Below are 17,527 nucleotides of genomic sequence, written 5' to 3' on the forward strand. Positions count from 1 at the left end.
TTCTTCTTTCAGCTTTGGCTCTAGACCGTTTAGATATCAGATTGGCTTCAACACTGACAGCTATGCTCTGCATTTCTTCTAAGTTTCGAGGAGCTCTTTCCCTAAGTTGGTATGCCATATCAGTGTCAAATGCATCAGGGAATTTGATCAAGGCCAAATCTGGAGGAGGTCTGAAATTTTGAGGAATAACATTGTAGATATTATTGAATCTGGTACAGTAATCTTGGACAGTTTCTTGGGTACCTCTTCTTAGGTTCTCATATTCTGATAAAATTTGGAGAGGATCTTTTTTCTTTTCCCATCTGTTCAAGAAGGTCTGATAAAGAGCTTGTGGGTCATTGATACTATTTGCAGGGAGGGCTCTAAACTAGGTTCTAACATCTCCAGTTAAACTTTGAACAAATACTTTCATTCTGACATCATCATCATCAATCTCATAGTTCTCAAAATAGTCGGTCATTTTCTTGGTATGTTGTTGAGTTGTGTAAGTGCTAGTACAGTCAAAATAAGTGATTTTGCTTTGATAGTCTTGAGGCATAGCCACTGGATTCGCAGGTAAGTTTAGGGGAGTATATCGGTTTGCCATGGTTGCGGAGATAAATGTGACAACTAGAGGCGTAGGGATAACAATGGGAATGAGAGTTGCAGATGGAGGAGTGGAAAGGATGGCTTGAGGTGCTAATGGTAAACTTGGAGAAGCGGTTGCAATCACATAAAGGTTTGGTGTCTTTTTAGAGGTAAGCTCAGATTGAATGGGGTTCTGCAAATGTTTGTCAAGGTGTGAATCAACAGAATTTTCTTGGCTCTTTTGACTTCTACAGATCCTAGGAATCAGATTAGGATTCTCAAACACAGGTGGGGGATTAGGATCAGGATTCGATCTTGTGTAACGAGTCTTTTTTGGAGCCAGTTTCTAGGTATGTTTTTGGTTTTTTCTTGGAATAGTTTTGATAATACAACTTTAACAGTCTCTTCTAGGAAATTTTTATGTGGGAATTTTGAACTTTCCTAAAGATTTTATTGAAAAGAGGAACTGATCAAAGATTTGAAACCAACTGTTCAAAACATAAACTAGATCGGAGATAGACTGAAGCAACATTTATTTACTTCTGCAATTGTAAAGCAAAAGCAGTTTCAAAGGCTACCTGGCTAACTTCAGGCTCCATCTGTAGCTCATGAAATAAACAATAGTAACAAACAATTATTCAGATTCCCCAGTGGAGTCGCCAATGATATTACCACTCAGGTTGTTCCCAAAAGTTGTAAGAAAGGGAATACGGCCAAGGTAACCACATACCAATCTTTTAGATACAGATTCTAGCCAATCTGCATCCAGAGAGGGCTCTCTATTTATGATTTAGCTTTGTTTTTAAGGGTATTAGGCTAGTTATGAAGTACAAGTGTTTTGTTTTGAGTTTGGGTGGTGAGATTCAATAGAACAGTGAGGCAAAACTGAAGAGTTCAGTCCATTGGGCATGATGGAGTCAAAGAAACAGGTTTCCTGAATTCGGTTTCTAACAGAGGATGGCATCACAGAGCAAGGTAGTCAAACATAGAATAATTTAAAGGCTGAAATCAGATGGAATGGACCCAAATGGATGAAGGGTAGTTAAGAATCCTTCAGCATATTGACAAAGGGAAAATGGATGATTACTGTTAAGGAGCAGTTAAGGATTCCTTAACAAATAATCAACATGAAAGAATCAAGGGAAACAGGAGCAATTAAGAGTTCACTATTTAAACTAATTCTCAAGAAAACACGAAGAATAATAAAGACTGAAAACAGAGCGCAGTCAAGCAAATTCTGAATTAATCTTTCTCTTTATCATTCAGATCATGAAACATAGATGATATAACAGACAAGAAACTGTAAAGCACAAGGTAGAAAGTACTCATTGATCCATGGGTTGATCCAAGAATTTTGTGATAAATATTCTGCATCAATTCCTCATCCAGTAGGCCAGACAACAGTTTGATTCCAACAGCTTTTTATTCCAAAGGTTCAGTATTACAACAAACTCTAAGAAATCTACACATACCCAACCTCTTCAAAACTCTGAGGAATGGGGTATTTATACAACAGAATATGTACAACAAGTATCTCATAAAAGCTATGAGATAATATCTAAGTTTAACCTAAAGTAATTTACAAGCAAAGTAGATAGAAATGGCTCGGAAAAGATATCTGATGCTGTGCTGGAGGCTGGCTCTTTAGGGTTCGGCTTGCAGCTGTCCCTTGTAGCTTTGTGCCGACTGTTTGCATTAACTGTTCTTTAACTTCTGACCTGCTTCTCTTAGTCGGCTCCGATACTCTTTATGCTGATTTGATTTGTCTTTAATTCTGCACTGATACTCTTTATGGCTCCTCTGATACCCTTTGACTTTAATCATCTTCTTTAATGTTGAACCGACCCGGCTCACCGCTTTTCCTCTGTGATTGATGTCTCTGTCAGTTTCCACTGGCTGGGGTAGCAAAACATCCTGTATATCTCTTTTGCGGACTGGGAATTCCTCGGCGCTGCCTTGAACTGTATCTAAAAGGAAGAAGATTGTACAATGGCAACTTTGGTTGAGGCCATGAGCTCGTCGGTGCAGCCTTTCCTGGTCGGGAGGCAGAAATGCGACCTTAATGACTTTACTCTGCAGGAGAGCGCAGGGCACTGAATGTAAAAACTATAGAAAAAAACGACGTTTTTACCCTCTTTAGAAAAAATGATTTTTGGAGGGAAAAACTGATTTATCGGACGGGTGACGTAAGCATGACGTACGGGGCAGATGACATGGCAGGTGACGTCAGCAAGGGACAGATGACGTCAGTGAAGGGTCAGTGGGAGGGCGGTAAGCTGTTTTGCCTGCACCGCTTTCGGGCGGAGGGGCAGCGAACAACCCGGGTGTGCGACACGTGGCAGTGGTACAGGAGCAATACCACCGTTTTCCTGTGGCTTAACGTTCGGCATATGGAGGGCTAGCGAAATGGACGTCCGCCATCGAATGTGGGGCCGCTGATCGAACGGCTGGCGCTTTATGAACAAGGCAGGGAGTTAACGCGCGAGACCGACGCAAATAAATCACGTTTTTAATAGACTCGGGGCGGATTTGATTGGTTATCAGGGTAGGTTTGGTCAGTTATTAATCAACTAGAGGTTGATTAACACTTTGATTTGCGCGTGGGGAACGGTTATTAATAAGCTCCAAATGAACTTATTAACCCAAAAATACGTTTATGGTTGTATATCAACGAGGACGGGGATATTTATTTGGGGATTTTATATATATTTACATTAATAGGGGGAAGGGTATATTTGCACGGGAATTTATATAATAAAAGTTAATTTTTAATACGAAAAATGATGTGAAAACAAGCACTAAGTTATTAAGTTTCAAAACTTAGGCTTAAGGGGCAAAAAGAGTTTATACAAGAAATATGGCTAATCCCTAAGTAAAACAAATTCTTACTTAGGCAAACGTTATGGAATGAGATGAGTGTTTCAGTGATATTAAGCAGATCTCAATATCTTTGGGGGAAATTAGTAAGTGATTGGGGAAACAGTATGAGGGGAGTTAGTCATGCGTCGCTTGAGCTGCTCCAAAAAATGTCTGCGATGGCACTTGTGATAGAAGTGTAAGTTAACACATTTTTGGAAACAAAACCTATCACAAGTCTCGTTCTGCAACATCAAAACTACCTACCCAGCCTACTTTCCCTAACATTTTTTCTTCTTTCTATTAGGTGCACTTAGACTAGTAAACCCTTATCAACTTTTCTTTCTTTTGCATGGTAAGCCTACCTGAGTCTGCACTTATTTCTACTAAGGACTCAAATTAAACAGTTGAGCTCCTTTGCTTCTCTACCTATCTACTTATCTGCCAAGTTTAAACAGTTTGGATAGATTTTTATTCTCTATCTCTAAAACATGAAATTTAAACATGAACTGGCCAAGATTAAGCTGTTTGGCCATTCATCAATTGTGGCAAAAAGTCAACAAGCTGTACATGATGCTTTATTTACAGAAAATGAAATAGTAGTGGTATTTGGACTTGCACACTTTCCTGGTCTTTTTGTTTGGGGTTCATTTCTTTTCATTTTTTCTTTTGACCATTTATTTTTTTCATCCTTTGATTTTTCTTTTAGGGTATACCCTCTTTACATTTTTTAGATTTTTTGATTTTTTGATAATATGCAAACCTTTACAGCAAGGAAAGGTATGAACATATTACGGAGCTCAACCAGTCAATCATGAAATATGACACCTATTACTATAGGAATATAACAGAATCCAAATGGACTTTTAAACCCTATTTTAAACCTTATTAGTAATAATCTATTTACCTAATTGACATAGATTTCTTTTTAGTATTACTTATTTAATGAATATAGATTATTAAATATAAATTATAGAAAGTGATATAGTTGATAAAATGACCTTTATGTCTTATAATAAATAAGAAATTATTATTTTATATATAATACTTTGATATGATTATATGATATACCCATAATAGTGAGTGGGTTTGAGTTAGTTATATTTTTGGATATTCTATTATTAATAAACATATACTTTAATTATATGTAACTAAATAATAAAGATTTAACAAGAATACTAAATTAAAAATATTGGAATTATACATTATTATTTAATAAACATAAATTATTATTTTTATTTTTGAATGGGCCAATTTGATATAATTAATTAAATAATATATTAAAGTTTACCTTTGGACCTTAGCTTTAAACAAGTAATATTAAATTAATACACAATGTACCTATATTCTATTATTAATAAACATATACTTTAATTATGTATTTACCTAATATAACTAAATAATAAGGATTTAACAAGAATACTAATTTATAAATATTGGAATTATATTATATAGATTATTTAATAAACATAAATTATTTTTGAATGGGCCAATTTGATATAATTAATTAAAATAAGATATTAGAGTTTACCTTTGGACCATTAGCTTTAAACAATTAATATTAAATTAATACACAATTATTAATTAACATATACTTTAATTATGTATTTACCTAAATAATAAAGATTTAACAAGAATACTAATTTAATAATATTGGAATTATCAATTATATAGATGATTTAATTATTATTTTTATTTTCGAATGGGCCCTTTGATATAATTAATTAAAATATTATATTAGAGTTTACCTTTAGACTTCTAGCTTTATACAATTATTATTAAATTAATACACAATTTACCTAATGTAACAAAATTTCTTAGAAAAGTAATAATTTAATACTAAATAACATTGGAATGATATTATTTAATTAAATATGAACGATTATACATGACCATTATATTTAAGAATAGATTGTATAAATACTATATTATTCATACTCAAAATTAACAAAGAAACCCTCTTAATATATAAGCTAATAAAAATAGATTATAGGTTTTAGCAATATTAAAAATATAATTAGTGGTTTGACTAAGACCTTTGGTCAAAATTAGCTGTTGGCATTATAGCCGTTGGGATCTCTGCGCACTCTATTTAAGCCAGCTTAGCCAGATTGGTCTTCAACTTGTCCTGACGATGAACCACACTGGTTGGTTCGAAACGCGTCGACAAAAGATTGATTATGTGATTTTGCCGAAGATTATCTAAATAAATAGAATCCAAATGCTTTAATAAGATGGAAGCCTTGGAAGAAGCAATGAAGAAGCATAACATCCATTTGGAGCACTCTTCAACTTCAATTTCATCTTCAGGAATAACACTTTTTGCATGTGGTGGTCAAGCATCTCGGTCTGGTTATGCATTAAATATATATTCTTCTTCTCATTCTCATGAGCGGCTCATTGATTCTGGAGCTTCTTATCACATGGCAAAAAACAAAGCCATGTTTTCTTCTTTAAATGATTGTAACACCAAAAATATATATGTTGGTGATGATAGATCTCTTAGTGTTGCAGGGTCTAGAACTATTCATCTAGACAATGGTAAATTTAATGACGTATTATGTGTTCCTACTTTATCCTGCAACCTTCTATTTGTATATCAGATAACGCATTCAGGTGAAGGCAAAACTGTCAAATTTTCACCTCATGATGTTGTAATTAAGGACCTGAGAGATCCTAGACAGATTTTAGCTATCGACATTGTTGATGATTCTAAAAGGTTGTATAAGTTTGACAACTTTGGGTCATCAACTCTTCCCTCGGTAATTGTTGCTCATAATGATGAAGTGAGTAAACTTTGGCATGAGCGATTTGGTCACTTAAACTATCGCTCCCTTCAAAATCTATGTAAAGAAAACATGGTGACAGGTCTTCCTATGGTATCTTGCAGAGATGGTGTTTGTTCGGATGTGTACTCGGAAAACATCATTGGGATAGTTTTGAAAAACGTGCCTCTTGGCACACCTCAGCCCCTTTACAGTTTGTGCATAGGGATTTATGTGGTCCACTTCCAGTTGTTTCATTCTCTAGCTACAAGTATTTCTTAACTTTCATTGATGATTTCTCCAAACGCACTTGGTTATACTTCTTAAAACTCAAGAGTGAAGTCTTTAACATGTTCTTGGCCTTTAAGGCATTTGTTAAGAAACAATCTGGACATCGAATTCTTAAGTTGATATCTGATAATGGCGAAGAATATGTTAACAACAAATTCATCAACTTTTGCATTGAGCATGGAATTCAATTGCAACATACGGTTTGATATACTCCACAACAAAATGGTGTAACTGAAAGGAAGAATCGCACCTTAAAGGAAATGGTTAATTGTATGCTTCAATCTAAAGGACTTAGTCTTAATTTTTGGGCAGAAGCAATTAAGTATGAAAATTACATAGTAAATCGCACTCCTACTAAGGTTTTAAATAATATCACTCCAGAAGAAGCATGGAGCTCAATTAAACCAAATGTAAGTCACTTTCGTCTTTTTGGAAGTGAAGCATGGGCCCATATTCCAGATGAGAAACATAAATCCTTAGAACCTAAGAGTGAAAAATGAATTTGTGTTGGATATTCTGAAGATGTCAAAGGATATAGACTTTTTCAACCTAACTCTAAAAATATAATCATTAAAAGAGATGTAAAGTTTGATGAAAATATATTAGCCTACGAGCCTAGTTTGATGGATGTGCCACCTCTCTCTATCTCTTCTACTTCTGAAAGTATTCCTTCTTCAGATGATGACAATGATGATGACAATCTTCCCCCACCTTCTCGGGATCTTCCTTCAGCTTCTCAGCTTCCAAAATGGGTCCACACTACTCGGGATGCAGCAAGTGATCCTATAGATTAGTGTCGTACACATTCTCAGTTCGATAGAGCCTCTTCTTTACTGGCTCAAGTTTCAGCGAATTATGATCCTGACACCGTTGCAGAAGCTTAAGGCCGTCCATATTGAGACATATCTATGAATGAAGAATATCGTTCATTATTGGAATATGATACATGGGACCTTGTTCCTCTTCCAAAGGGACGAAAACTTGTTAGATACAAATGGGTTTACAGAACCAAGTTTGGACTAGATGGAAAAGTTGATCAACATAAAGCTCGTCTTGTTGCTAAGGGTTTTTCACAAGTTGAAGGCAATGACTATACTGAAAACTTCTCCCATGTTGCCAAAATGAACTCTATCTACCTTGTTCTTTCCCTTGCTGCCTCTTTCAAATTGGAAGTCCATCAGATGGATGTTCAATCTGCCTTCTTGCATGAAGAACTCTATATGGAACAACCTCATGGCTTAAGAAATCCCTTTATGGTCTCAAGCAAGCCCCTCGGGCTTGGTATGCCAGAATAGATAGGTTTCTTTTAGATACTGGCTTTTCTAGGTGTCATTCTGACAATACTGTCTACACCAAGAAAGTGGGTAAGTCCCTAATCATTCTTGTTCTTTATGTTGATGATCTTATCCTTACCGGTAGTGATCCCAACCTTATATACGATGTGAATTCTAGCCTTAAAAAGAAGTTTGAAATGATAGACTTATGACACTTGCATTATTTTCTTGGTCTTCAAGTCTTGCAATCCAAAGAAGGCATTTCCCTTCCTCAGTCCAAATATACTTGTGATCTTCTACGCCACATTCACATGGAAGACTGTAAGCCAACCCCTTCTCCCTTTCAGTCTAGAGTCAAACTTTCAGTCACTTGTACTTCCCTTGAAGTTGATGCTACCTTATACCGTCAGCTTGTTGGAAAACTTTTATATCTGACCCATACCCGTCCTGACCTTTCCTTTGATGTTGCCCTTGTTGCTCGGTTTATGCGTAAACCACATGAAATTCATTGGAAAGCAACTAAAAGAATACTTCGTTATGTTCGAGGTATAGTTCAGTTTGGGATTCATTATAGTGCAGGAGCATCTCCTCTATTGGTTGGTTTCATTGGTTCTGATTGGGCTGGTGACCCTGATGATGAGAAGTCTACTGCAGGTTATGTCTTCACTCTTAGTTCTGGACCTATTACATGGACTTGCAAGAAACAAAGTGCCATTTCTCTTTCTTCAGCAAAAGTAGAGTATTGTGGCACCGTTGAAGCTAATAAGGAAGCCCTGTGGCTTCGTGAGATCTTGTCAGAGTTTGGTTTTCAGCAATAGCATCCAACTACACTTTGGTGTGACAATCAAAGTGCCATTCAAATATGCAAAGATCCAGTCTAACATCAGTGCAAAAAACACATTGAACTACACATGCACTTCATCAGAAAGTTCATTCATGACCATGTTCTTGAAGTGCAATATTGTTCAACAGATGATCAAGTTACAAACATCTTTACAAAGGCTCTCACAAAGGTGAAGTTTACTAAACTTCGATTTATGGTTGAGTTTAGGAAGTTATCATTATGGGGGGATAGGCTCTAATGCCTCCTTCCTTCTCCTATTGTGTCACCTTTGTACATCCTTCAATCCTATCCCAAGTTTTCTTAGGGGGGATGTTAGGATATTCCGATCCATAGGAAATAATTAAGTATAACTAGGTCTAGTGTATAGCTAGGTAAAGTGTGTTTCTTTAGTATGTATTTTTTGTAACTTACAATCCGACGGTCACCATATGTTCTAGACATGAAGTGAATTGACGGTTCATTCTCTCATTGGTATTACTGATACTTGATCTGTGGCTTAACACCTGATTGGTACATGATCTCTATTTAAAGAGCATGGAGGGTCATTGGTCTAAAATCGTTTATGAGATAAGCTTATGTAAATTTTATTTATTTTACATTAATAATATTGCCTGAAGTTGCCACATTGGCTCAGGTCGTGGATTGTTTCCCTCTTTGAGGGTTTTAACCACGTTAAGAATACTGGTGTAGTGATCTATGATCTGTTTGTGAGCGGTGTCCTTTGGTGTTCAATCTAAGGAACTTACCCTGTAAATTCCTACATTCACTACCATCCAATGTTCTTTTCCTGGATTGTTCACGTACCTCCTTACAACTCCCACTCCATGTGCAATATCAGGCCTTGTGTAGACCATTGCATACATTAAGCTTGCAATTATTGATGCATGTGGAACTTTTGACATATAATCCATTTCTTCCCAAATCTTGGGACACATCTCCTTACTTTGTTTGAAATGGCTAGCCAAAGGTGTACGAACTGGTTTTGCATATTAAATCTTTCCAACACTTTTCTATGTACTCACTCTGAGACAATGTTAATTTGCTATTTTTCTTGTCTTAGTTATTCTCATACCAAGAATTTGTTTTGCAGCACCCAAATCCTTCATTGTAAATGAATTTTCCAATTTTCCTTTGAGCACATTTATTTCCTGCATGTTAGACCCCGCAACAAGCATGTCATATACATATAATAGCAATATAATATAGTTGCCATCATTTTGTTTCTTAAGATGAACACAGTGATCAAAATGACATTTAGTATAATATTGTTCAAACATAAGCCTGTCAAATTTTAGATACCATTTCCTAGGAGCCTATTTTAGGCCATATAAGCTCTTCTTCAACCTACACCCTAATGTATCCTTCCCTTTGACCTCATACCCTTATAATTGTTGCATATATATTTCTTCCTTCAAATCCCCATGGAGAAAGGTTTTCTTTACATCTAATTGCTCAAGATGCAAATCTTCTACTGCCATAATACTTAAAATAGTTCTAATTGAAGTCATTTTAACAACAAGAGAAAATATTTCATCAAAGTCTATACCTTTCTTCTGTGCAAACCCCTTCACAACAAGTCTAGCCTTATACCTCTATTTACCTAACCTTCCTCCTTCAACCTGTAAACCCATTTATTCTGCAATGTCGTTTTACCTATAGGCAACTTGACTAAGTCCCAAGTCTGGTTATGCATCAAGGAGTCCATCTCTTCTTCCATGGCTTTCTCCCACTTCTTCCTAGTTTCTACCTGCGTTGCTTCTTTATATCTTCTGATTCACCAGAATCGGTCAACAACACATAATATAATGAAGAAGAGTATCGTTCAGGGGGTCTACTTATCTTGGTAGATCTTCTAACACCAATTTCAGGTGTTTGAGGTGTTTGTTGTTGTGGTGGTTAGTGTGGTTGTTGATCATTCTGATTTTCAGGCACCTTTACTTTTCATGTGATCTCATCAAGCACTATGTATTCTTTGTTTTCCTTTTCATGTTTCTTTCCCTAAATCTGATCCTTATACAAGACCTTTCATTGAATATGACCTCTCTGCTCCTAATGATTTTGTGATTTTCATAATCATATAAGCGATAATGAAAATCATTTACACCATATCCAATAAAGGTACATTTCTTTGATTGGTCTCAAGTTTTGTTCTATTTTCTTTATTAATGTGGACAAAGGATTCACAACCGAAAGTCTTTAAAAATGAGTAGTTTACCTTTTTACATGTCCATGCCTCCTTTGGAATACCACCATCCAAAGAACTTGAAGGCCCTCTATTTATTAGATAAACAATAGTATCTACAACATCTGCCCAAAATTGTAAGGACAATCACGCATGCAATCTCATGCACCTTGCACGCTCCATGATTGTCATGTTCATCCTTTCTGACACACCATTTTCCTATGGAGTTCTTAGAACTGTCTTCTCTTTGTGAATTCCATGCTCTGAACAATATTTATCAAACTCTTTGCTGCAGTATTCACCTTCATTGTCTTATCTGAGACACTTCAACTTATTTCCCGTCTCATTCTCAACCAAACCTTTCCATTTCTTGAAAGTATCAAATATATCAAATTTATTCTGAATACAATAAATCTAGGTTTTCCTAGTTGCATCATCAATAAAAGTAACATAATAGCAAGAGCCATAGAGAGATGATACCTGAGAAGGTCCCCATACATCTGTGTGCATAAGATTTAATTTTTCGCTCTTATTTTCCTTCCCAGCTCTGAGAAATCTAACTCTCTTATATTTTCCATACACATAATTTTCACAAAAATCCATATCAACATGTTTCAAACCTGGCAACAAATTTCTTGAGTGAAGAATTTGCATCCCCTTCTCACTCATGTGCCCAATCCTGTGATGCCAGAGTGTCGTATCTGCTCCTGTGGAGGTTAAAACATTAACAAAATTACAAATATTATTGTATAAATACAATGTACCAACCTTTTCTCCTTTTGTTATTACTAGGGCTCCTTTAGTGACCTTCTAGGTTTTGTCTGTAAAAGTAGTTACACAACCTTCACCTCCCAACTGCCCTGTTGAAATTAGATTTTTCTTTAGATCTGGAACATGTCTTACCTCCTTCAATAGCCATTGGTTTCCATTCTGTTGCTTTATAAAAACCTTACCCATTCCAACAATTTTACAAGGTTTATCATCACCCAGACGAACCTGTCCAAAATATCCTTGAACATAGTCATGAAAATGTTTCTTATCAGGTGTGGCATGGAATGAGGCCCTTGAATCTACCACCCAGGCATCAATAATATTCTCTAATGAAATAATCAAAGCATCTTGCAACACATCACTTATCACATTCGCTTCATGATTGTTCTCTTGTTGTCCATCTCCTTCTTTTCCTTTCCGAGATTTGCAGTCTTTCTTCAGGTGTCCTTCTTTCTCGCATTTCCAACAGAGTATCCCTGATCTGGATTTGGATCTTCCTTTTCTTGACTTACTGCAATTTCCTAGGCTCCTTCCTCTTTCCATTTTTCTTCCCCTAGTATCTGCAGTCAAAACATTACCTGATGTCTCACTTGAGATTTTTCGTCGCATTTCCTCACTAAGGATAGCACCAACAACATCATCAAACTTTAAAGTACTAGATCCAAAGACAAATTTACTCATAGCCACAACTAAGTCATTCTGACTTTCTAGCAATGAGCACATAAACAATAGATTCCTAACTTCATCATCAAAATTTACCCCTACAGAACTTAACTGACTAGTAACTGTGTTAAATTCATTTAAATGATCGGAAATAGGTCCACCTTCTGACATCTTCATATTAAATAGACGCTTCATAAAAAATACCTTATTTGAGGCCAAGGGTTTTTCATATAGTTTTTCCAATGTTGTCATTAAACCTTCTGTTGTCGTTTCCTTTGAAATGTTGAATGCCACTGATGCTGCCAGACACAACTGTATTGTTCCTAGTGCCTTTCTTTCGAAAATCTCTCATTCTGTGTCTGTCATACTCATTGGCTTCTTTTTTTTTCCATTCAATGGTAGGTACAAATATTTCTGATACAGATAATCTCCCCTCTGCATCTTTCACAGCTGGTAGTTTTAACTGTTAGATTTATCGACCCTAAACCTACCATCTTTTGCCATTGCTCCCACTCGAACCAGGAACCCTTCTCTCTTACGAGTTTATTAGCCAAATAAACCTTCGGCTCGAATGCCAATCATCAGAAATTATTTAATAGAGCAATGAAATACACAAAATATTGTGTAAACACAAATACAAAAACACATAAAACAAGAGAGACATATATACGTGATTCACCCATTTTGGGCTACGTCCACGGAGAAACAACCAACCCTTCCTTTTAATATTATCCAACAAAATGAAGAGATACAACCTACAACGAACCGATGTAATTTCCTCTTCACTCTCACACAATCTCCTCTCTCTCACTCCCTTCCACGCAAAATAATAATCCACAACCGCAATACAATTCCCTCATATAAACTGAGGGGGTGTTTTCCAAAAACAAGACCCTAAATTAACATAACTTGTACCATTAAATCATCCACCTAATGAACAACCTAGATTGACTAGGAAATTGTAATATTTTACAAGGCAAATTTTCATCTATTTTTAGCTTCAAGAGCGAGCCCCCGAACCCGCACCCAGGGGGGGCTCATAAAAGTTGTCGCCGCCCCCCTTTAGACCCTCCTGATGGAAATTAAATGGATAGTGTTTTCGCCCCATTAGGAACAAGGATCCAACGTGACTAAAACAAAAACCTCTAAACAATGAGGAAGATAATCAGGCTCCACACCCAACAAAAATCAAGTTGCATCTTGTTTGGAAATAAAAATTGAGGTTTTGACTCTAGTGGAGATTTGACCCCCTCTTATAAGTAAAAAATTCCAAATTTGAATATGTCATCCATTACTTGTTTTGAAGTGTTAGGAGTGATCCAGAAACTGTCGTGAATATTCCATTGGACAGTTTGTCACAATAGATCTGATAAAATTACTTTAAAATCCAAAATGTACACTATTACAGTTTTATATCTCTTCCAATTTCTAGATTTGTAGATTATTGTTAATACCATATGCATGTGAATTAAAATTATGTTGGAAAATAGAGAATAGAAAAATAAAAGATCACAAACACATTTGACACGCAATGTGACCAAGGAAACCCTTTCGGGAGAAAAACCCAGCTAGAAGGTGAGGTCGCTCCGCTCTCTTTCTCTGAATGGAAGTATGGCTACGAGTACAAAGAAGTATGTCCTGTGACGCATGAGCTACTACAGTGCACAAATCCTCTCTATGTTCTCTATCTCCTATCCCTCAGATACTTTTGCTCAGCTATGGATCAAATGCACTCGAAAGAATGGAACCCTTTTTCCTCCTAGTGTTCCGGTTATAACACAGCCTGATAGCCTACTAGTGGTTTTGTTTGACTACCTCAACTATTAACCAAAGTTACAATATATACTATTATAGAGTCTCCTTCATCATGATCACATGGCTAGCCCATTTTTTTTGAATAATGGGGGATGACATGGCATCCTCTCTAATTATGGTGGTGAAAACAAAAAGGTAAACTTATGAGTAGTGTAACTTTTGCATACAAACTTCGATTGATTTGATTCTTACGCCGTTTGAAAGGTCTTTATGTGTAGAATAGGAAAAAAAGATGCATTGCTACAGTGGAAAAGTTTTACCCCAAAAAAATGTCATTTGATGCCTCAAAACACTCCTAGAAGGTTTCATACCCCAATTTGCCAAACAGGGTCCTACCAGTAAAAATGGTCCTATGAATTGATTCCTCCACTTTTTCCACTCGCAAAACATCAATATGGATGACTAACAATATAATGATCCAATCGAGATCACACCCCAAATTGGGAGGCTTTTGGTCCCCAAAATATTCTACTTCATGAGGTGAGGGAATTTTTCCTTCACCTTCTCTCAAGCATACCGTTTAGCTTTGCCTGTAAGTTGTCCTTCCAACCCAATCTGTCAAAGGTCATGATACCCTTGTCTTGTAATTCTGGACTTCTTCTGCAAAATTGTATCTTCTGTCAACTCTACCTGAGCATCTAGTGCCAAATCCTCCATAGAAGGTAGGGCATGTTCCTCCTCCTGATCTAACATGGAAGGCTCATAGAGTTTCAGATTCTCTACATTCACAATTGAGTAAATGCACATATATGGTGGTAAACTGAGTTGTTAGGAATTATCACCCAACTTTTCTAGTATCTTGAAAGCACCATACTGAAGAGTGTTGATTTCCTATCTAGGCCCTTGTAGCCTCTCCTTGTTCAATTGTAGCCATACTTTGTCTCCTAGCTTGAATGATTTCTCTATTCTATGATGATCATGCCTGGCCTTATATTTCTCTTGCGACTTATGTTGTGTCTATTGTACCTATATATGAATCTACCTGATTTTCTCTATAAACTTTTCAGCTCTCAAGGTATCTCCTGTAAGACCTTCCCTCACTCCTCCTTGCTTCCCATATGCAATGTCCAAAGGTGAAGGCTAAAAAATATCAAAACAAGCTTCAAATGGGGACTTTCCAGTAGAAGTGTAGATTGCTTTGTTGTAAGAATGTTGTATATATACCATATTTTCATCCTAGGTCTTTAGATGCTTCTAGTTATATCCCCTCAGAAGTTGCACCGAAGTCTTATTGACTACTTTTGTCTGCCCATCTGTTTGTAGATGGAATGTTGTAGATCTCTTCAACTTTGTATCCATCTTCTCCCACAATGTAGTACAAAATGCACTAAGAAATATTGTTTCCTTGTATAAAATAATGCTTCATAGTATCTCAAAGTGCACCCAGACCTGTCTAAAGGACAAGTTTGCTTCTTCTTTCCCATTGATGGTCTTTTTACAGGGCATCAGAACACACATTTTGTTGAACCAATCAACTACCACGAACAAGTAGTCATGTCCCTTCTTGGTTGTTCGTAAACTACTCACAAAGTCCATGGAAATTCTCTCCCAAGGACGAGTAGGTACAGGTAAGAGATGATATAGACCATGTTTCATATTGCTAAGCTCATTGGTACAACAAAGCATGCATCCTCTTATGAACCTAGCTACATGTTCTTGCATCATGGGCTAATACAGATACCTCTGCAAGTTGGTCATTGTCATCACTACACTAAATTTCCCTGCAACCTTGGAGGTGTGAGCCTCTCTAATCAGCTACAATCGCTCACCTTTAGGAACACATAGCTTATCCAACATGTAGAGTGGCCCATCCTAAAGATGGCAGTTGACGATGTTGTTGCCATCATGCACATGACTGACTCTGCAACTGCTGAAACACCTCCTTGAAGTCCTCATCCTTTAAATATGCTTCTCGGTATGCATCATGGGTGAATGGCTCCATGTGCATAAGGGTTCCCAAAGCTGTGATCTTTGGTGTGGGTGGCCTTGAAAGCATGTCAACCAACTTGTTTTTGTTGCCCTTGTTGTACTTAATCACTACATGAAATTGTTTTAGAAACCCCATCCACTTGTGATTCTTGGTCTATTGTAGCTTACTCTGGGCCTACAGTGACTGCAGTGGTTGGTGATCTATGTGGATTATTGTCTCCTTTCCCATCAAATAGTGCTTCCACTTCTTCACAACTTGCACAAAGGCATAGAGATCCTTGTCATAGGTAGGGTAGTTATGAACTACCTAATGAAATACTTTAGAATGGTATCATACTAACCTTCCTACCTGCAACACTACCACTCCCATAGCATATCCACTTGCATGTGTCTCCACTTCAAAGGGTTGTTGCAAGTTTGGTAATTCCAGAATTGGTGCTTGAATAATCTTCTTCTTTAGCTCCTCAAAGGCCCATTGTTGACTCTTTCCCCACTAGAAACTCTTTCCACCTGTTGTTATAGTGTGGAGTGGTGTTGCTACCACTAAAAATAAGGTTATGAATTTCCTCAGGTATTGTGTTGCCCCAATGAAACCCCCGACCTCAGAAACATCAGTAGGCATCGACCATTTCATGATGGCCTCCATCTTGGCAGGATCTATCTTCACCTCTCCTCCACCTACAACATACCCCAAATACACCAAAGAATACGATGCAAACACACACTTCTTGAGATTTGCTAGCAGTTGGTGCTTTTTTAATGTCTCTGTCACCTGTGTCAAATGTGAGATGTGCTCCTCCAAACTAGCACTGTATACCAGTATATCATCCAAATAGACAATAACAAATGAATCTATAAAAGGGCGTAGTACATCATTCATTAATCACATAAACATAGCTAGCACATTACATAGGCCAAATGGCATGACTAACCACTCATACAAACATTTCTTGGTTTTGAAGGCAGTCTTCCAGGTATCTTCTTCTTTGACTCAAACCTAGAGATATCCAGAAATTAAGTCCAGCTTGGTGAAGTATTTTTCTTGTTGTAACTGATCCAGTAGATCATTTATACTGGGTAGGGGGTACTTGTTCTAGAGTGTGAACTTGTTCGACAATAGTTGGATCTCATGCTCGACTTCCCTCTTAGGTGGTAACCCTTTAGGCTCCCAGGACATATCCTTGTATCCTAGTAGAAATTCTTCTAATTGTTTTTGTTTCTTAGTACACCCCTCCAGGGATGCCTTGCTTCTTACTGAATCTTCTACAAATTAGTTTTCTCTTAAAAAAGGTAAAACATACTTCTTGTTAGAACTGATGAATTTCTTGGCTTGGTTGGTGCTTACCAACAAATTTTTCATTTGTCTTTGTGCACGTTGATGGTGAAAGAATTTCCATCCTTGACGAGATGATATTAGTTGGCTCTTCGCATGAATATATCATCTCACATGTGCATGTAGAGAATCTCAAACACAACTCCACATACATATCAAAGGGAACCACATTTAGTTCTATTTCATCAATATAATCAACACTAATGGCAAATCTAATTTTTTGTTGTTTTGTTGCTT

This window comes from Pinus tabuliformis, chromosome X, assembly GCF_031772625.1.
Source record: "Pinus tabuliformis cultivar Carrire ecotype Pingquan chromosome X, CPIR1, whole genome shotgun sequence".
Taxonomy (NCBI): Eukaryota; Viridiplantae; Streptophyta; class Pinopsida; order Pinales; family Pinaceae; genus Pinus; species Pinus tabuliformis.